This window comes from Molothrus ater (assembly GCF_012460135.2).
Source record: "Molothrus ater isolate BHLD 08-10-18 breed brown headed cowbird chromosome Z unlocalized genomic scaffold, BPBGC_Mater_1.1 matZ_random_MA35, whole genome shotgun sequence".
NCBI lineage: Eukaryota > Metazoa > Chordata > Aves > Passeriformes > Icteridae > Molothrus > Molothrus ater.
In genome coordinates, this window is record NW_023416471.2 from 4451886 (window position 1) to 4474532 (window position 22647).

At 43.7% G+C, this 22647-nt stretch overlaps 1 long non-coding RNA gene across 1 annotated transcript; it reads right to left on the reverse strand.

Annotated features, from left to right (window-relative positions):
* Positions 1 to 4745: 4745 nt before the first annotated feature.
* Positions 4746 to 9486, reverse strand: LOC118699353 (uncharacterized). The gene is made up of 3 exons (XR_004982058.2): positions 9428 to 9486; positions 7343 to 9063; positions 4746 to 5991 (listed from the first exon to the last, which is right to left on the reverse strand). It is a non-coding gene; the product is annotated as an uncharacterized LOC118699353 (long non-coding RNA).
* Between the last annotated feature and the right edge of the window lie 13161 nt (positions 9487 to 22647).

Sequence of the window (22647 nt, forward strand, 5' to 3'; positions counted from 1 at the left end):
TTTGTGAAGAGAAGATTAATGAGATTAAGTCATTCCGTCTCTATTAATATATCTACAGAAATGCTTTTTCTTTAAAAACTGATAGTGTTCCATATTCATAATACCAAGTTCACCGATAATTTCCATTGCTGCTAGCACTGAATGATCACGATGAATTTTTAATTTGCTTGTACATGTATTTATATCATATTCATGCTGTTTTGATAGGGTCTGTATTCCTAGGATCTTAATTCATTGCCAGAACAGCATACCTGAAACACAATTTTGAATGGTGGTATTTATACTTTGACATCTATTAACCCAACTGATGCTTGTAACCAAGTTCTGCACCATTCCTTGCATATTTATAAATGGGTGTTTGTACAGACTATAATGCTACCAATATTTTTTTACTAGTTAAAAATAAATGTTGTATTTCTGTTTGCTGATGTCTGTACCATCAAAAAAAATAAGTCTTTTATTTATACTTCTCTCTCAATAGAGGTATGAAGAAAACCAAGAAGGCAATATTGACTGTTATAGTAGAACAGATAGATCCAAGTTCTTTTGTATAGTTCTTTTGTAAAAGATGTAAGGACTGGCAGAAAAGGCAGACAGCTGACTGAAACAATATTGACCTTTTCAGAAAAACACATGGGTCTTCTAAATTGATTTTTTCATCCACTACTTTGAAGCTTTCAAAGAAAGCATACTCAGCTTAGAATAAGCATGACATTTCAGGACAAGGATCCCACTTTGGGAAATATTGTTTAAAAATCACCCACTTCTTGTTCCTTCCTGTGTGATCCTTCTGCACTTGGAGAAACCAAGCTTAGAATGCTATTGAACAGAACTTGTACCAGGTACAAGTGTCCAGGTCTTGGCAGGATATGCTGCAGGAATGGCCACTGGAGAGGGAGGATGGGTCAGCCCCACACAGCAGACCTACTGTGGGGCACAGCCAATCCCTCAGCCAAGATGGTGGTGGCTATGTAATAACACATTTAACAACATGGAAAAACGCTGCACAATAACTGTGAGGGAAGACTGAGAAAAAATCTGAGGAACAGCTCTGCAGCCCCCAAGGTCAGATCCGAAGGAGGGAAGGAGGTGCTCCAGTGCCAGAGCTGAGACACCCCTGCTCACCTTGGAGGAGACCATGGTGGGGCAGCTGTGCCTCTGCAGCCCACAGAGGGCACAGGGGACAGAGATCCCTGTACCCATGGAGGAACCCACGCAGATATGCAGAAGGTCCCAAGAGGGAAACTGCAGCTCATGGAGAGCCCACTCCAGAGGAGCTGTTGCCAATGGAGGGCAGCCCACACTGGAGCAGGTTTGGTGGCAGGACTGTGACCTGTGGGGGACCCACACTGTAGCAAGCTGTTCCTGAAGGACTGACCCCGTGGAAAGGGATCAGCTGGAGCAGTAGTGAAGATCTGCATCCTGTGGCAAGGACCCACACTGGAGCAGTTCATGGAGGTCTGTATCCCATAGGAGGGACATGCTGCAGCAGCAGCAAAGTGAGGAGGAAGGAGAAGCATGAAAGAACTGCTATGGACTGACCCCAGCCCCTATTTCTCACGTCCCTTGCTGGAGGCAGAAGGAAGTAGAAGTGTTGACACTGAAGGAGAGCAGTTGAGCCTGGGAAGAAGTTGGGGAGGGCTTTCAGGTTTTATCTTTGTTTCTCATCATGCTACTCTATTTTTATTTGGCTAATAATTAAACCAATATGCACCAAGTCAAGTCTGTTTTGCCCATGACACTAATTAGTAAAAGATGCCCCTGTTCTTACCTTGACCTATTAGATTTCCATCATATTTTCTGCCCTTATCCAGTTGAGAAGCGTGAGTGAAAAAGAATGGGAGGACACCTGGCACTCAGTTGAGGTTGACTCACCAGAGAACTGATGATAATTCACCTGATATCAGCAAATATCTTAGGATGATGGTAGCAAAAGATAAGCTTGGAAAGGATTTCAAGATGTTTCTAGGTCAAACTCCAGCTTAATCAACTGTGAGGCTAGACAAAGTTTCCTCAGGACATTATTCAGCCCTGCTTTTAAAACCTTAGATGCTGGAGACTACATAGCTTTATAGTCTCACACAGGTAAATGAAAGTCATCAGGGCAGAATATTTTTTGCATCTATATGAATATGCACAAGACAGCCAACAAATCAGACACCACGTTAGTCTGAATGAGGTTTTGAACATACCAGGGTTCTCCAACCACAGAGGATTCTTTAACACATAACTTCATTATCTTCTTTAACAGGGTACTCCTGATGCCCTTTACACCAGACTTATACAAGATTAATAGTTTGACCATAATCACAGAGGAAACTCATTAACACTTTGATGTTTATTTGGGCTTATACATGACCTTTAAGTTCACAGAGAAAATCTGAGCAACTGAACAGTGGCTGGGTTCTGAGATTATTCAAATACCTACAGAACAAGACAATATCTCCATTTGTGGGATCATCCTTTATATTTCTTCATAGGCAGAGACATACCTGGTTAAAGAATACTGAAAAGCCATTCAGTTATAATGAAATTACTAACCTTGTCAAGAATTTGATTGCTGGTTAGTTGGGATGTCCAGCTTTTTGGGAATAACACTTAGAAAAGCTCCCCCATGTAAGCTATTTCCAGGATGTCCCTCTTAGTTTCATTTGCTCAGAACAGCTTGCTTTAATGAAGAATCATTTTGATTTGCTCTTCATCAAAAGGGACTGCATTGGCACTACTCTCTAGAGGAGACATAGCCAGAAGACACAATCCCTGAAGGCAGCCAGAATCCACTCTGTGAAGGCTGACTAAATAAACCAATAGCCACTCAAACCGAGGCATACTGAGCTTCAGGCTTGAATTGGTGGCCAGAGAGAAGATATGTGATTATATAGGGAATAATCACATTTCTTGACAATAACTGGAGTGAATACAAGAGTTACGTGGGTCATCCCTAGGAAGCCTGGTAGCATTGAACGGGAAGAAAGATTGCTGAAAGTCACTGACAATTTAAGAAATATCTTCAGCTGCACAGTGAGCAAGGTCAGAGCTCCTCACTGATTCTGAAAGAACTGGTTATTAAAATATAACAATGTGTGATCTGTAGTTATACTGAGGAAACAAAATGTTATTTTTAGAAGTATGGTTTAAGATATGAAGTAAATGTATCATCTCTTAATGAACTTTTATTTCAGTTCACCATCTATTAGGACTATTAATATATGAAATTGGTCAAAGTGACTATATGTAAACTGAAAATAGTGATCACTATCTTCATTTCAGAAATGCCTCTGTTTATTCACTAACTGTTCCCAATTTGAATAAAATATTGTATTTAAAAATGCAGAATTTAAATCTATATTTTCTAAGTAACATGTGCAGTTTGAAATTTATCTAAAGCGACCAGACCTTATGGTGTGAAGATTTTGTAAATCAAATTCTTAAATATTGCCTATTTCAGTAGCTGAAGGCATTCTAAAGGCTCCTGGAATCACTCCACTATTTCTACTGCTTTGGGACTGCTCATTAGAAAGTTTAATTTAACCAAAAGTATCCGGCTTTCAGTAATCAGAAAGTAAATGCTGCATTGACTGAAGAGTTGAGACATGATGCTCTGTTTCTTTTTTATAGTTTTAATTTCTTTCTTGGGTATACTTCCTACATATTACAGGTGATTTACTAGTATTTATACTGGATGATGTCAATGTATTTCTTTTTAGTATGCTAGATAAAATCTGAAATTATTTATCTTGTTGCTTTTTCTGAGTTGTACAATATTCTTCTATTTGTCAGGTTCCCTTACATTATTATTTTTCTTTGTTTGCTTTGGATATTCTTATTCCACTAAGTATTAAAATTTTACTACTTTTAAACCCACCTCTTTTGATCTTCTTCTCTACATTGTGACATGTTAAGGGAAAGATTTTTCCACATATTTTCTTAGTGCAATCAATCCACATTCTTTATGACCATCATTTCCATTTTCTTGTAGGTATGTAATGTTTTTTAATCTGCTGCTAATATAGTGTGCTAAGAGTAGCTGGTGTCCTAAACATTATTCTGTCTTTTAAACATCTATCTCCTTCATTTGCACTGTTTAATAATTTACTAACAACGTAATCAGCTGTTTGACTGAAAAGTGTGAAGTCCCCTTCACAATGATAAATCGGATGCCCTGTTGTTTTTTGTCTGGAATTAAAATTAATTTTTTAATATAGTATGCACTACAGAATGTTGCTACTTCAAACTTTTGTGAATTTTAAAATAAAATAGGCGAAGTCTTATACTTTTTTATTTTGTTTTTAGATAAGAAAATTACCATTACATAATACCTAAAGATAGAACCACAACACATAAAGTTAAATGCCTCTTGTACCAATCATATTTTTCATGTAAATTTGAAGATTTCATCACAAGGCAAAAAAAAGTACAAGAGACTTCCAAATCTTTTTTCTACTCTTGCTATACCGATAAATGGCTATACATCCTCTGTTCTATCCTTATAGCATCTTGTTTTCCATAGTTACTGAGATGTCATATTAATTTCGTTCTTTGACATTTGCTTAAAAGTATATTTAAAAGATTGTATTTTAATAGGATTTATTTGGACCCAAAATTGCATAAATGCATTGAGAAAAAAAATTAAGAATACATGATAGTACTTAAAGTAAAGTAAATTACCATTTCTTACTACAAAAGCATGTACACATACATAGTTTTAAAATTATGCAGGATAGAAAAACAACTCATCATTCAAGTAAGCTTGAGTTCCTTTAATTGCTTTAATACTTATTTTTCAAATCTGTATAAACCACAGTCTTTTTAAATTTACATAGCTGTTCCACTCCCTCTGTGCTGTAAATACATACATATAACTATATGTACTAATTTCTGTTTCTCTTGATGTGTTTCACAGAGATTTTTTAAAAAATATTTATATCTACTCCAAACCCTTTTCTTCCGCTGTACTGTTGCTTCTCCTGCCAAAACATGGGAAACATGGGTTTGCTCATTGACCTTGGTGTTAAATCCATATTGCCATAACTTATTATCCACGGGCTATATTTATCCAAAGGCAATGAAAACTGTTACTTGAACTGCATTGTCTCTAATTGTTTATACCAACATTTCACATAGTTCTCCTTTTCTCAGTGATGTCAAATAAAACAGTGCAAAAAGCAACTGGTACTTTTTAGACTCTCATGGTTTACAGCATATCAGCTTCTGCCCTGAGAGGTCAAAAATTGAAGAGACAAAGAAGTAATTCAAGAGGATAAGAAAGACCAACGTTCAAAAAGCTTATGAAAGCTATGCACTTTTCTGTTTCCTCTATGCTTAATTATTTTTTTCAAATACTGTCAATTTATCTGTCCTGAGATTTTTATAAGCTCTTCCTTCCCCTCCTCTCTCAAATGTAACCACAGGTATGCCGAAAGGGGTTCTGTTATCTGCCTTCTGTTCTCACGTATAGTTCTCTTCACGTATAGTGTGAAGTTTAAACTGAACAGGTATTATCTATCTCTAAGTGGTGCTCTCGGCTTTGCAGAAGATGCCTTCAGTTGTGAGCCCTTGCTGCGCAGTTCCTGCAGGACAGGCAGGAGGGCAGGGACGTGTGTGAGAAGCTGCCCGGTGCAAGAGCAGGGGGAGCTCTTGCAGAGCTCTGCTCTTCCCTAGCCTGGGCTCCCTGCCAAGGGCTAGCAGCAGAAGGCTGAGCCATGGCTGAAGACCCCAGAGGTCCTTGGCTGGGCCACATGCGTGGGGACCCTGACTGGGCAGCAGCTGGACACAGGGATGGGCAGCCCCTGTGCAGGCTGCCTTACCTGCATGGGCTGGGGCAGCGTGCCATGCTCCATGCAGAGGCTGCCAGAAGCTGCCCAAAGACCATCCTGCTGCAGCCAGAGCCCTCCTGGCTTGGGGCCTGGGCAGCCCCAGCCTGCCACAGAGCAAAGGGCCAGGGCAGCCACTTCCTCCTCATCTTGCTGCTGCTGCCACTGGTCCATCCCGCTGCAAAGGAAAAGAGAAACAAAGCCTGTCAGTGGAGACCACCAGGCCGGTGCTGTCACAGCCTGCCCTGCCCAGCCTTCAGTGCCCTGTGGAATCATGTGGCACCCCAGGGAGGTGTGGCTGTGGTGTGGGGGCTCCTGAGAGCTGGCGTGGTGCTGGGAAAAGCCGCCCCAGCCCTGACCCTGCCTTTTTCCAAGCTGTGGGCAGCAGCACACGTCCTCCCTCAGGGTGCCACACCTGCACGGCCACACTTGGGGTGCAAGAGAGGGCAGCTGAGCCAGAGCAGAAGGTTGCTTTTCCTTCCCAAACTCATCTGCAAAGTGAGCAGCCTGGTTGTCCTCCCTCGTCAGACAGGGCCGTGGCAGGCCCTTGCTCGGGGTCAGTCTGCAGGAAGCCAGCTGCGCTCACAGAGCAGCCCCACAGCACAAAGGGCCAACGGCCAGCAGCCACCCAGCTCCAGCAGCCCGAGCGTCGCACACAGCTGGCAGCCTCTGGCCCACCGGCCTCTCTGCCCCGTGCAACAGCGCTCCTGCCAGCGGCAGCAGCAAAGACATGCTGGTGCTGCTGCTGGCTCTTCAAAGCCTCTGCTTGCCAAGTGGCAGCAGGGCCCCTTGCTTCCCTGCACACGAGGTCGGTGCACTAGGCAAGGCTCCCTGGCAGCCCAGAACAGTGCGCTGAGAAGTGCTCAGGCACAGAGCCCACAGCACAGAAACATTTGCCACAGGGTGGCTGTTCAACTGCACAGCCAGGGCTTTGATGTTTGGCAGGTGGCTGACTCGTGTTCCCTGGGTCCTGGGCAGTGGCAAAAGGGATGGGCAGAGAGCTGGGTGAGCCCCAAGCCATTTGTGGTGCCTCATCAGGCAGCTGTGCCCGACAGCTGCCCGCAGCCGCAGCTCTCCCCAGCTGAGGAGCTGTGTTCCCCAGTGCAGCTGCCATGGGAGCATCCCCCTGCGGCAGCAGCAGCAGCTTGCCCCTGTAAGTGTGCCCACCCACTGCTCTTTTAGTGCCTGGGAGCTGCAGGAAGAGAGGAGAGAGGGAGAGGGGAGGAGAACCAGCAGCAGGCCCCACTGCCCCCAGCCCCTGGGGGACAGAGAGGAATGGCACTGCCTAGGCACCTGAAGCCCCATGGTGGGGGCAGGACAGGGATGCTGCCCAAGCACTGACTCCCTATCAGCTGCCAGAGCAGTGGCTTTTGCCCTTGCCTTCTGGCAAGCCAATGCTGACCAGGCCACACAGGCCACTCTCTGCTCCTGCTCTGCACAGAGGCCAGAGGCAAGGCTGCCCAAGGCCTCCTGCTTCCACAGCTGGCAAGCTCTCCTGCCCTGCCATGACATGTGGCACCATGACTCACCCAAAAGTGGCAAAGCAGGAGCTGCTGGGCCAGATGAGGATGATGGAGGTGGCATCCTCATCACTGCCTTCCTGCTGCTGCTCTTCTTGTGTCTGCAGTGCCTCCTCCTTCCCGGCGCCCAGCACCCACAGCTGGTCCAGGGCCAGGCAGAGCCCCGTATGCAGAGAGCAGAGGCAGGCAGGGAGGGACAGGTGGCCTCACTGGCATCCTTGCACAGAGCCTTCCTTGGTGTATTGCCCTTCCATAGTAGCACAGATGAGTTTGGGATGGGCTATCCCAAAAGAAGGGAGATGCTCTCTAGCCTTAGGGCTTTCTTTCCTTTGCCCACTTTCCCAATGGCAAATGGAGCTTTCCTCAGCAGGCTCTTGCAGCACCTTCTACCCAAACGTGTAGCTCTGCCACCTGCCCAGACCCTTTTACGGTTTCTTGGCTTGTCTTTGCACAACTGGGGATCAGCTGGGCAGGCCTGCCTGTTTTCCTCCAGCCCCCAGCAGCCCTCTTTGCCAAAACCCTCCTGGATCCTAAGGCAGGCATCTGCTAATTGCTCCCAATGACACCAACCAAGACTCGTTTCAGTTCCAGTTTCACTGACTGCACCTTGCTCCAGCAGCGCTGTCCGGGTAGAAGTGCACCAAAGGCAACTTGAGTTGAAAAGGGAAATGTACTACAGCTTGTTGTACCCGTGCTTCTTACATGCAATTACAAGTTCTGTTACAAGCTTACTGCACATAATTACATCTCTGCAGATTCCATGGCAAGCAACAGAGATCACTACCAGTTCACACCATCTCATCACTGACAGGTTACAAAGTGGTGCCTGTACAGATCCATATACAGGGGGAGGGTGACAAACATCCTTGGACTCTAAATACCCACAGAGCTAGAAGGAAACTGCCCAATGCAATGCAGGTATACATAGGAATTGATGCAGAGAGAAACATAAGGATCTGCATTGTGAAAATATATTGACTTCTGTATACAAATGGCTCTACACCACATGAACCTGTGCAGAGATATACAATGACCCAGCTACACCTCCATGTCCCTGGAACTAAAGACACAGAACTGTGTATAGCTCTACCATTCCGTGCATACTGAGGTAGAACTGGAGACAGACAGGGACATAACTGTGGCATTCACATTCTCTGAACATGATACCTTCACCAGACACCTTCACCCAGGGCTTTTCTCCTGGGAAGCTGAAAGGCAGCAAGAAGCCCCAGAGAAAAGAAAAACAATTCTTATCTCATTTGCTTTTCCTGTGTTGTGCTCATGTGGAATGTGTTTGGAGATTGTTTACCCAAGGTGATTGTTTCATTGGACTCTGGTGTGAGTGTTTTGACTCATTGGCCAATTAGGGCCAAGCTGTGTCGGGACTCTGGAAAGAGTCACGAGTATTCATTATTATCTTTTTAGCATTCAGTAAGTATCTTTTCTGCATTCTTTAGCATAGTATATTATAGTATAATATAATATAGTATAATGAAGTAATAAATTAGCCTTCTGAGAACATGGAGTCAGATGAATCGTTCTTCCTTGCCACAGGGCTCGCCGTGCATTTACAATACATAACTATATAGAGGCACAACGTTAAGCCGGTACAAACAGGGCTAGGACAAGATACAGAGGGAACCTAGTTGGCCCATCTCCCCCCACTCCCCCTCCATCCCTTGGTCCTGTGCAGAGCAGTCCTTCTGGAAACATCGAGCAGACGGAGATCTCTACGAAGCAAAGGGAGCACTGAGTCACTTGCGTGTGCCCTCAGCCCCACCATAGCCTCAGCACACCCGCAAGTTCCCCAGTCGCTTCAAAGCCTCCTAGCCCATCAGCCCCCACAGTGCTGCCATTCCCCTGAGCATCCTCAGTACCCAGAGCCCCCCCAGCCCTCTCAGCCCGCACCTCTTCCCTGCCCACCCAGCCTCCGCCACCATCGCCCTCAGCCCCCAGAGCCGCTGCTTGCCCTCAGTCCCCACTGCCTCACCGTCCCCTCAGTGCCTTGGGCACTAGCAGCAGTTCCTCAGCAGGCGCAGCGTGCCTTCAGAGGCGCTGTGCCCGCTGTGGCAGCCCCAGTGCCCTCAGCCTTACCGGCCCTTCAGCGGCTCCTGAGTGCCTTGAGCCCGCTGTAGCATTGAGTGTCCTGCATGGGTTTATTGTAAAGTCGGTTATTTTTTATAAGTTAAGAATTTGGTTTGACCCTCGGTTGCCCCCATGTTCTCCCTCATAATGGTTCGTCCCTTCCACCAGTTACCTGTCAATCAATGTAACCAAACCCCCTTTCCTTTCAAGAAATTTCTGTGTCAGTCTTCCCTTACCTAACATATGATTTGTCCCCTGAGCCTTTTCCCTCCCCAGGCCATTCCTATTGGTTCAGTTTTGTCCCTCGCTCCTCCCCTGGGCTTTGTTCATTGGTCCCTCGTGTCTCTTTCCGTTACCTTTCCCCTTTATAAGTGCCTCCCCAAGGGTTTTCCTCTGACACTGTTACTGGCTCCGCCCGGGTCAGTAAAGTGCCTTGGCACCTGCATGGGTGTCCACTCCTTCCTTCCTTCGCCTCAGCACTTCGCAGTCCGGCTCTCGCCTGTGTCACTACACCGCAGACGGAGCCACTACTCAGGGCTCTCGCAGAGGACCTGGGAGTGGCGGGATTTGTAGTCTCCACCGGACACTCCGGGAGCAGCTAGCCGGCCCCGTCAGCTCCAGTGGCCACGGGACAAGACTGCACCCCGCGACCCCTGAGCGACGGTGCCTGGTGCCCCCGGCACTCCCCGCCGCTCCCGTCAGGTGTGGGCAGCCGGGAGCTGGGGCTGAAAGCGCTGCTCGGCCCGGCCTGGCTGCCAGCCCGCACCCCAGTACGGCCAGAGGGGACAGGGTGGCAGGGCGCACAAGGCAACGGGGCACAGGGGCAGCAGATTGGGGGAAGAGCGCATAAAAGAGCATCTCCCCCTCCCAATAGAGAAAGATCTACTTCCTTAGTCATGGGGAGCTAGTACTTTCCAAATTGAAATTAATTGAAACCTTATCTCAAAAGAGCGGCTCAAAAGACAGCTACACCCAGAAGTAGAGGGAGAGCCGTGGCAGCTGCCCTAACTTCACAGCCTCTCCCTTGGCCGTTTTCTCCTGCACAGAGCACTCCTCCTGCCGAGGTACAGCACATGGCCGTGCCAGAAGCAAAGGGCTGCAGTGGAGCTCTTGCCAAGCCCTGGCCAGCAGCAGCCCTTGGTGGCTCTTGCCAGCACCTTGGGCCGACTCAGGGCAGTGTGGAGAGAAAGGCAGCAGAGCTGGGGCATTCCTACCTGAGCTTCCCGGCCTGCCGCAGCCTCCGGGGTTGTTGGCGTCTCCTGCCATCCCTCTTCCTCCTCTTCCTCTCGGACTGCTATTCTCCGTTTCTGGCCCAGGCCTTCCCGCTGTTGTTTCCTGCTGGGTTCCTCTACTGGGGTAGCCTCCAAGCCTTGATGTGCTCGGTTGGATTAGATGGGCAAAGCCCAGAGGCACGAGACAAGTTCCCTCTTGTTGCAGTCAATGCAAGCGCCTTTTACCTGCATGAGTCAGGAAGGCTCAGGGGGCTTCAGCCTCAGCCAGGGCCTCCATGGATCTCTCACTCTCCTTGCTTGGAGGCAAAGCTGAAGGCACCTAAAGCAGAAATTTTGGAGGTAAGACGTGGCAAGACACAGGCTGGATGAGGAAGGGAGCAATTCCCAAATTGCCCCCTTAGCTGCACAGAAAAGACACTGCTCCGCATCAGCCCCTCTCACACACTACAGATGTCCACAGAGAGGCTGGAGGGAGCAGGCATGAGCTGGCATGGGAGAAGAAGCCCTCTCAAACTGACTGCTCCGCACTGCCACTTGCAGTTAACAAGAAGAGAAAGGGCTGTTGATAGTACCAGATGCAGTGCCCTGATATGAGCACCATGCCCTAACACAATGCACACTTTTTGATTTGGAAGCCTGCCCTCAAGCAAGTGCAAAGTGTATATGCAACTGGCACAGGGGAAGCATCTAGAGGGACAAGAGCTAAGTCCATCAGCTGGCAGCAAGAGTGGCACAAGTTTCTGGGGCACTGTAATTCTCTTTGAATAGGAAGCATAGAAGGAGACAGCAAATGAGGGAATGTTTTGGCCTGGTACCCAGAAGACATGAAAAGTAATCTATGATGCAAATATGGTGTTGGCTTTGAGAACTAGCTCAAGGTAGCTCAATACTCTTGCTAGTACAGCTGCTTAAGATGCAGGAATAGCTTCTGGTCTGACAAACTATCTGTCGTAATGCTATGGACAAAGGAAGTTGTCATCCCATATTCCCCTTTCTGTTTTAGCATAACTGTCATTTCTCTGGGCAAAGCAAGGATGTAGAGAGCTTTTTGGATAATTGGTTAGCTGAGAAAGGCCACTTCGATGTGATACCGTTGGATAAGGATAGGGGAAACAAGCTGGGGATTATGCAACCACTGTCCAATCACTGACAAAGGTCATAGTGACCTTCACTGAAACGGGAAAATGGGGGAGAAAATCGCTTGCCAGAAAATGAAGATATCCTAGGTAGAGAAGCTAGAAGAATGTAAACATAGAAACAAAATAATCATTAGAGCATAGAAGTAGGTGTGGTTGATCTAAGTGTGCTTTAGCCAATAATGAGCTCAGCTTTTGCAATATGTATAAGCTTCATTAACACCAATATAAATATGGGTGAGCTTTCAATAAACTTGGGGATTTGCTATTCACGCATATTGTGTGAGGCATTTCTTCCGCCTTTCACGACAAATGGTGACCCCGGACATTTTTTCGCTGGTAGCCACGGTCAAGCGGTGTACGGAGTTCAGGTCCTATCACAGCCAAGGACGGCGAAAGCACCGCTGAAAAAGGGAAAGTGCTGAGTCCCGGGGGCCTCATCGGAGACCCCGGCTGATACGTGCTGCCGGAGCCTGGAAGGGCTGCAAGAAGCACACTGTTATCTTTAACACGGATAAAGAAAGGCAAGCAGCATATGATTTATTTACTGGCTTTTTATAAAAGCGTCAGGTTAAGGGTATAGATTTGCAGAAAGAGCTTCATGGGTTGTTAGCTCAATAGTATGCACAAAGACTGTTTCAAAATCCTCACACAGTGCATAGGTTATCAGAGTGCCGTATATTTGGGGATTAGTTGTGGCAGGCAGTCATAGATGATGATAAAACTGCGAGAAAGTTGGGAAAGTTATGGCGAGTCGTGCATGATGAATTGCTGAAATACCAGGCAGAGGAAAGAGCTGCCCAGCAGGCTAGTGCAGCCCATGAAAGAAACAGGAGTTACGGAGACTGGTTTGGCTCCCCGCCGACACTAGCTCCTGCTAGCTCCTGCTCTAAACAGCAGCTCCCCACCACTCTCAGCTCCTGCTTCAGGTAGCAGCCCCCCCTCCGCCTCCTCCCGCTCCGGATCTGCGCCCTCAGCCTCCCCGCCGCAGCGCGCAGCCCGCAGCCGCCCCGCCGGGGAGGCTCATGCCAGCCCCGGCCCTGGGCGGCTTAGCAGCTGCAGCCTGGCCGCCTCCCGCTCCGCTCCGCAGCCGCCCCGACCCCCGAGCCGGGGGGGGCGGCAGGACGGGCCTCCCACCCCCAGTGGGGCAGCGGGCTCTGTTGGGTCCGCCCGCCCCGTGGCTGCCCGGCGCAGTTCTGCTTCCCATCCACCAGCCGCCGCACCCAGACACAAGTAGCAGCTGTCACCGCTTCAGCTCAACCTGCCTCCAGCCCCCACCACCGGGAGCCTCGGATTGGACCTGGCAGCAGCAGCAGCCACAGTGACCCTGATGTCTACTCACCCAGAAAAGGTTCCAACTGGGGTAAAAGGACCACTCATTATTGATGGGAGCTTTGCTTTTAGGTCGTTCCTCGGCTACAATGATGGGACTATTTGTTTAATCTGGCATAATAGACGCTGACTATACAGGGGAGATTTTTATTATGGTGCATACTCTTTTTCCACCTATGTGAATCGAAAAAGGACAAAGGATAGCTCAATTGATTCCTTTGCAACAGTTGGCTAAAACTGCACCCCCCCGTCAGGCACAGTCTGTTCGTATAACCCCTGAACAGGTTGAGACCTGCAGCAGATATTGGACTGTGTCACACAAGGCAGTGTTCGGAGACGTGATCTTGATCTTCCTATACAGCTGACAGTTTGGTGTGGACCAAAATTTTTACTGGGTGCACTTACTCAGCATAACAGAAAAACGGGGGAGATATGGGCCTTGGAATGGATATCTCCTCCACTTCAACAACATAAAACCCTTCTTCAAAAAATTGAAATTTTAGCTGATTTGCTCAAAAAGGGTCGTGAACGGACGTTACAGATTACGGGAAAGGAACCTGATCAGGGAGTGTGCTAGAAGTCTTCACTGTGAAAAAGTGGGACTGGGGTTTTACAGTATGACCTAATTGACTGTCAGCCATAGATATTTTTAGGCTAAGTGTTGCCAGGCTTATTCAGCAAAATATGCTCTTTTTTTTTTTTTTCTTTTTGTAATCAGCTCTTTGGTTTCTTCTGTTCAACACTTTTGACTCTCCATATCAGGGCCTTGCATGGCCTTGCACTGGGTCTGATAGTTGGTCAAGGAGACCTAAAACCAGCATATCCTCTTTGCTCAGTCTCATCACTGAACAGCAGGCCCTCCTTGCTCAGTTCATCACAGACAGAATGTAAATATGACTAAGTTCAAGCTTCTGTATCTGGGCTTAGGCAGAGCATCCTATTACAGACTGACATTTAGAAAGCTTTTTAGAGGCAAAAGTGTCAATTTAATTTTTAAAATATTATAAAGTGTCAATATTTTAATTTTAAATAATGTTAATAATATTTTATTTTTAAAATATTAATATTATTATTCTGCTTTTATGGGACTAAGCTACATTTTCAACACTGTGCCTGCCATACTTCATTAGAACCTTCCTTCATCTCCTCCTTTATATTATGCATGGGATACCTCTGAATGCCAGGCTGTGTACAGCAGAACAACCTTGCACTAGCCAGATCATAGTAATGATGATGATGAACCTTTTACGGTATCATGTGATACCTCTGGATTTCCTGTGTAGATCTTGTGTGCAGATATACAGAATGCTGAGCCTGAAACAGCATCCATCACACAGAATCCACCCAGGATTCACCTTGCAGTTCCTCCAGTGCAGCAAATGGCATCCATAAGTGCAGTGCAGCAGGCAACCCTAAATTGTGCTTGATTCCAAGCCCCGTCTTTAGTGTGACAGGCTTATGTCTGCACGAGGAAAATACTGGGGAAAATATTTAAGGATTTGTTCCTTAATGAACCAGTCAAAGACCTACCCTTGCCTTTCCTCTTGATTTGATAGTCACCATATATATTAAAAATTAATAACACTCATCATACAGGCACATTTGTTTTTGTTGTTCTTGTTCGGGGGATTTAATTTTCTATTCTGCTCCCTCCCCACTTTGGCTGGCTGTCTTGGTCCACTCCCACTTCTGACACCAAAGATGTCCCAACCTAGAGTGAGGCTGGGGGGAGGGAAACTTATCAGATTCCTGAAATGAAAGTAGATGCAAACAAGATTGATATTACACCTGAGAACCATTTCTTGATAAAAAGGAAAAAAAAATAAAAAGACCCTAAGAGAGAGGACAGAAAAGGCAGAAAGAAGCAAATGAAGGAAAAGGAGGAAAGAGCAGGAGAGAGAGACACAGGGTGTTGCTACCATGGGTCTGGTGATGGCCCATCAGTGTTTGGTCAGCAGGTGGTGTGCAGGCACTGCAAGCATGGACAAGGGCGGGACTCTGAGGCTCAGTGAATAGCGTGGCTCCCACGCTCCATGAGCACAGAACACTGAGGAGGCTCGAATCAGAAAAGGCCCTGGAACGGCAGCCAGGCTTCCTCCTCAAGGAAATTTACAGTGACACTACAAACACTCTCCTCTGTGTCATTGAAGCAAATAACCAGGTTCTTGTACATTGGGATGAAGAAAGTTCCTGCAGACTTCAGAACATTCAGAAAACACGCCTTTATTGCTGTGTTTCTGCTGTGTGGCACGTCCCTGAAGGTGAGTGGCGGTGAGGAAGTGAGTTTTCCCTACATCAGACTACTGGTTTTGCACTAGAGAAATTTGTAGACAGTGAGACAAACCTGACATAGCAGTACCATATTCACAAATGATCCTTAAATAATCTTTATGTGCTGAGACTCACTGGTAGGGGTGATATATATATATATTTATATATATGTGTGTGTGTGTGTGTGTGTGTGTGTGTGTGTGTGTATAGATATGTATGCATCTGTACATATGAGGGTATAAATATATATACATAGGTATATATAAGTGTGCATATATATATATGTCTTAAACAATTTATATAATAATAGATACAAATATAGATATATATGATAGAGATGCAGATACAGATACAGACATGCCAATATAACCTGACAGATATATATATATATATATTTATATGTATATATAAATAGGTCATTGTCAGTTTATATTACATATATTTATATCATATATTTATATCATATATATATATATATATATAAATATAGGTGATTACAGCCCTACAAAAGAAGGCGTATTTGTACACAGTGTAGACAAATTTGACAATCCATTACCATACAAACAAGCAATCCTTAAATAATCTATGAGCTGAGATTAACAGATTAACTAACTGCTAGAGATCCTATTTATGTGTGTTTATATATTGGTATATATGTGTGTGTGTTTGTATATACAGGTATGTATGTATCTATACATATGTGGTTACATGAATATGGAGATAGATAGATATAGATTGATAGATAGATGTATATGTATACATCGGTCTACATATAGGTGTGTATATATAACTCATTATCAGTACATATAATAAGTAGATAAATATAGATACTGACAAGATAGGCTACTACAGCCGTGGAAAATAAGACACGTTTGTACAAAGTGTAGATAAACTTGACATACCATTACCATATTAAGTGATCTATGTGCTGAAACTAACTAATTTTTGGTAGTGTTATATAAAAGTATATCTATACATATTATATCTATACATCTATACATATATATATACACATATGTATGCATATATATATAGATATGTATGTATCTGTACATATGTGGGTATATATGAATATAGATATATATATAGATATATATGTATATATGAATATATATATATATGTATATATAGATAGGTGTGTGTACTCAGGCAACTCTCCGTGTGAAGAGGGTCCCAGGGAGAGTCAGTAATGTCAATAATGCTTCCAGCCTCTAGCTGAGTTCAATTTCTGTATGCAGAAATTGAAGTGGGGACCATCTTATTTTATTCTACTGAGGACTTCATATTTCATAAGTTCTTAAATTCAGTTTCTAGAAAGAAGAAAATGCTTTTCAGAAAAGCAGAAATCAAAATTATTTAGTCTGTGGGACTAACTGTTTCTAAAAACATCTGAAGTTTCAGCAATCAAAATCATAACAAAAATGAACTTTTGTCCCCATGCATAATTTCACCAAATGCACTCTGTTTCTATCATTGCCACTGAGCTGGGAGACAGAAGAGATTGGAAGGGCTATACTCTTTTAGGGAAAGGTTTCCAGTGGAGATCTGGCTCTGATTTTAGTGTTACCACAGAAGATCATGTTCACAGTGATTTTTGGGCCAACACAGATTTCTTGGTGGTGAATCAAAAGCACGTCTGCTGTTGGGTAAACACTTCTGTTGACGTGTGCTGGCGTCGTAGATTTTAAAATTCTAACATCATCTTCTGATGCAGTCTCCATTCCTCTCAAACTGCAGTTGAACTCTCAACTGCAATACTTTATATTAGAAAAAGTGCCTCTTGATGTATTGATTTATTCCTTTACCTATTTATCTTTAGAAAACCAATGCTGCCCTGCAAAGCATTGCCAAGAAGTTGAAGGATATGGAGGCAGAGCACAATGGATGCACCAAGGTGCTGAAGCTCCAGGTCCCTGTCTGGAAATCAAGAATAAACGGCAGGAGAGCCTCCTCCAAGAACTGGAGGTAAAGCTTTCTGCCTGCTGCTGGGAGCCTCAGCAAACACTGGCACAACTGAGCAGTTTCATTTCTGAGGGGTGAAACCTCTGAGTTAGGCTATGAGTGCCCCGTGTTTGATTAACAAAATGCAGAGCATCACTTGGCAGGAAAGGTGGATTCACAGGTGGATGCTGCGAACCTGACCTGAGAGTGGTGTTTGAACTGCAGATGGAAAGGGGTTTATGTCACTGGGAAAGTACTCTTAGCAATATGGGTACAGAGGGAGTATTTGCGCAGGATTTGTGATTTTTTTATTTTTTATTGAAGCATCTTAAGCAGATAGATCTTGTGGGAGGAGGCAAAGCTTAAGCCTTTTGGCTGATGCTTTTGTGGAGTGGGTTTGGTAAGCTCTGTGCTGTGACTTTCTCTTTAATAGGCCTTCCATAGATCTCTGTTTCTCAATTATTTCCTTTTGTGAATGTGTGAGCTAATACAAAGTTTAAATTTATTGCCAACAGCTCATACGTTCATTTTATTTATTTATTTATTTTTCAGTTAACGTTTCCCTAACTGAAGTGCTTAGAGTTAGGATTCAGTCTCACATGCTTGCTACTTTGCTTTACCTGTCCAAAATCAATGACTTGACTTGTATCTGTGTAACCTTGAGTGTCTTAAATTACTTTTAATATGAATGTCCTTTTCTTCATCTTTCTGGCATCACTTGAAGGCAGAAATCATTTTGGGTGTATTGTTCTTTTCAAATCAATCATCAGTCAAAGTGAGATGATGCTTTTGAAAGGAAACAATGTAGTTGAAATTTCATGTGAATTTCTATTCTAGCGGCTCTGTAGTTACTGCTTCTGCTAAAAACATTTTTTCAACTGAAATACCATGTCCAGGCCTTTATATAGAGACAGGTATCTGTGACTATGAAAACTGTAGCAAGAACATAATCCTACATCAATTTCTTTAACTAAATAGAAACTATTACTTTAATATTCTGGATATGTAATTGTTTCCTTTTATTTATTTATTGACATGAGTTTTCACAGTTCCAAAGTGCAAGTAGTTCAGATACCACAGGTTGGTTTATGGAGACCTAATAAACTGAAGAAATTAAGTTGTCTTTGCATGATGTTATCATCTTTCTGGACATAGATATTTTTTAAATGTACTTACTTTTAGGCAGCTGCAGTGAAAATAAAGGAACTGGAGGATGATGCTGCAGCAGCAAGACTTGCACATGTAGAAAGTAAATACACTACAGAAGCCATGCAGGTAAACTTTTGATTAAATATTTGGTAGAAGTTTGCAGTAAAATAGAAGATGAACTTGTAAAGGTGCAATCTTCCAAAAATGTTAAGACTTTCTTGCTCCAGGGGAAACACTGAGTAGATTTTTTGCAATGATTGTCAAGACTGTAAAAGGTAATAGAAAAATATCTCCTTTATTTCCAGGGAACCATCAAGTTAATAGAATCAATGGTCAAATAAAATGTCACATTCTTATGTTTTAGAATTCAAAGGAGCATTGAAAGAGTGAGGGAAAAGGAAATGTTTCACAGTAGTTAAACTGCTAAAATATTCTGTCCTATATCTTTGGAATGGGCACTTAGGTAATTTCAGATAGCATGCATTCACCCAGCTTCTCTAGGTGTGAGATATTAATGCATCCTGAGACTGCAGTTCCAAATGTAACTATTCAGAGTGCATTTCAGCTATTACATCTGCTGTTACCAGAAAAGTTTGAATATATGAAAAAATGCGATATGTATACTTGAATATTAAATTTTTGTATTACTAAACTGTGTTACACAGGGTTTGATCCATTAAAGCAATTACGGTTTATTAAAAAAAAAAAGTGAAAAACCCTGTAAGATGATTGTTGAGTGATCTTGTACTGACTAACGAAGCCTTCCTAGTGGATTTTTGAAGAACTAAATGAGAAAACAAAAGGGAATTTCATATTTTTTTTCTGGTTTTCTGAGGAACACAAGCATTGCCACTTCTTCAGTCAGTTATTTTCTTATGACCTTCTCTAAGTACAGGCATTTGGATTTCTGAAGTGATGATTAAATAAATTGTGATGATTCAGGTTCTTTTATTCCCTCTTTACTTTTACAACATACAAAGGAGCTGGAAAAGTAACATTCCCTGAAGTTAGAGATTTATCTTTTATGGGTGAAGACCTCAGAAGGTTTTCTTCCTTGTTTATGTACATGAACAAGCTCCACATGAGCTTTGCTCTGAGTGCAAGTGTAGCTTTTACTGTTCATCCCACCCTTTTATGACTCTACTTCATGAATAGAATTCCCCTGGAAAACTTCTGTAATATAAATAATGGAAAACAGGAAAATCCAAACACCATGCAAGGAGAACAAAATGTGCTTTTGGTCAGCATATCTATTTCTCTCTGTTTTTAACTCTATGTATTAATTCATTTTTATGTGTGTTAAATGCTTTCTAATTCCATATAGAATTAATAGAAGATATTCACCTATAAAAAGCAGAAGAGAACAGTGAACAGCATTCAAGACCATGGTAGTCTTTCCTAACTTCCTTTAACTGCTGTCTTATCACTTGGTAGTTGAGAATTCAAGAACTCGAAAGCATTTTGAATGAAGAGCAATGCGGCAGGAGAGAAGATTTTCCAGAAGGGACAGCAAGGGAAGATTTCAGAGAGCCAGTAAAATGCACTTGAGACAGGGGAAAAAGCGTAAGTTTCCTTTTAAAGCCATTGCAAAATGGCAGTAGACAGCCTCAGTACAACTCGCAGTTTACATTCCCTGCATTTTTCAATCAGCAGAAAATCGGGTGCAATGTGCCAAACCAAACTAAAGGTTCAGAACCTGGCAGTCCATTAATAACAGGCCCATATCAGTAACCAAAGGTATCGTGAATGGTACAGATAATAACTGGCCTGTTACAGATTATTTGCCAAACCAAAAATTTTGAAAATCATAGTTATGGTTAGGTCCAGCCTGCAGCAGTGGTTGGGGTGATTGTAGGAAAAGATATCCAGCAGGTCTAGAAAAGATGGCTTTTCTATATACTCTATATCTTATATTATTATGAAAACATTGTTTTCCACTTCAGTGAGTCAGTTGGATCTCTAAGACTCCTGTCAAGAAGTTGTGTATCATTTATAGTGGATAATCTTTATTTTCAATTTTTGAATGGCTGTAGAAAGATTTAAATGGTTAAAAAATACCGAAAAGTGTGAGAGCAGAGGAAATCTCTTGGGATGTTTCCTGGCCAGCACAGTCTGCTGTGCGTGTGGTAGCAGAACTTGGGTGAGCTCTCTTTCAGCCTAGAGCTATATGGCTCTGTATACACAGGTGTTTATGTTGTCTTACTCACACAAGGAGCAGTGGAGAAGGAAAAAAATGTTTTCCCACAAGAAAGGAAGTTTGTGGCCTCAGCAACTCATTCAAGATTCATGATTATGGACATGTTTTTAGTAAAATACTTAAAACTTGAGCTGGAAAAGCCTTTGTCATCCTCTGCAAACATCAGTTTTAAGCAAGCTTTTGGCTTTCCTGATGCCATGCCTAAATACTCAGGCAATCTTTTTAAATTCTTCCTTGGATTCCCTCTCTGTGCTTCTGTGTCCTTTATGCTATTGTTTGGCCTTGGAGTTTCCTCTTCAGCTGCCTGTTTAGTCATGCCAGGCTCTTGATATATCTGTTTTCCTGACTGACACAGTACAAGAACAGATTAAAATTCTGGATAGTTTGCTTTAAAAGCCAGACAGAGTAGAGTCAGGCATGTGGAAACCTTAAGAGCAAGAACTGTACTTGAAATCAGCATTGATGATGCAAGATGTGACATGGTCTCTCTGAAGACAGCTGTTGTGTTAATTAAAATATGAAAAATTCTGTTTGTTATATGTAACTTTGAGGCCACATCCAAATAATCTTATGAATTGCATGACATGAGGCTTGGTAACTGAAAATATTACCTCTTGAAAAATCTTTTCTTAGAAGGAATATAAATTTCTTCATTCAATTAAGAAAGGCAAGCAGTTTCAGCATCCATGTGATGTGCTAAAGTGGTATCTGTCATATCCATTGATTATCCTTTAAAAGAACACAGTGCATTTGACAAAAGTAATTTTGTTTAAGTATCTTTTTTGTGGAAACTTTCCATCACGAAGACAGTGTTTATCCTCCAGTGTGCAATGGAAAGACCAGGTTGAGGAAAGGAAGAGAGCTCAAGATTCCAATGCAACATTAGTGGCTCCTCCAGACAGCTTCAGCCTGCATGAAGGCTCAATAGTAAGGAAAAAGAGCCTCCATAGGAAATAGTAAATTGAAAAAAAAGCTCAATAGTAGGGAAAAAATGTGGCACACTGTTGCAATGTGATGCCACTTCCTGTTTCACCTATCCCAACCCCTCAGGTGTGCCAACCTTTCCTTTCCCCTTTTGTTACCTGCTGAGAGTTGTCCATCAATCTTAACATTCCAGCAGGGTCGTGGTGTGGTTGGCAGACGTTCAAAAGATGCCCCTCAGGTCCGGGCTCATTGGCCTGTCCAAGTGTCTGTATCCCTTGAGCCTTCCCCTCCTCACACCTGGTTGGTGCCTCACCTGTCCCTTCCCTCCCCCTGTCCCCGGGCTTAAAAGGAGACGGGACCATGCGGTTGGGATTCTACTGGGAGCTCTTTCAGAGGTCTACCATCCTGGAATAAAACTCCGGATTAAAACTCTACGATAGAATCCTCTCCTTTCTCTTCACCGTCGCCTGAACCTTTTCCACCAGAGGTAGACTGAGTTTCTACTATGCCTGGATTTGTTGCGAGTGCGCAGCTGCAGCACCCGGCCAGCCAAAGGTGTCTCTGAGGTGAACACACCTCAGCTGCCGCCTTTGGTCCAGCAGCAAGGGTCAGATGGGGCCAGGCACGTCCCACCCAGAAATATTGGATTAATAATCTATAGCACACATTGCTTAGGTTTTTTAAGACATACTGTCAAAATATTTACTGAGATGAGGATTTGCTGCATTTGCTGCGCTGAGCTGTAGAAGGATTCTGCCATTCTCTCACCCTTGTTGTTATTATGTTACCTTTAAAAAAATTTACTACATGAATAAATGTAACCAATGCCTTGGAGAAGCTAATTTGAAAATATTTTTTAAGCATGGGTAGGATGTACTGGCATTCCTAATTAAGGCATTTTGTAGATATTGATGATCATTTCATGTGAAGAATGTTCTTTCTACCTAACTTTTTTGTCACGTTTCATTAGCTATCATTGTAGAAATGTTTATTTCTATTTCATACACCCTTTTAGTTTTAGTGCAAGTATTTGACTGTAAAAATCAC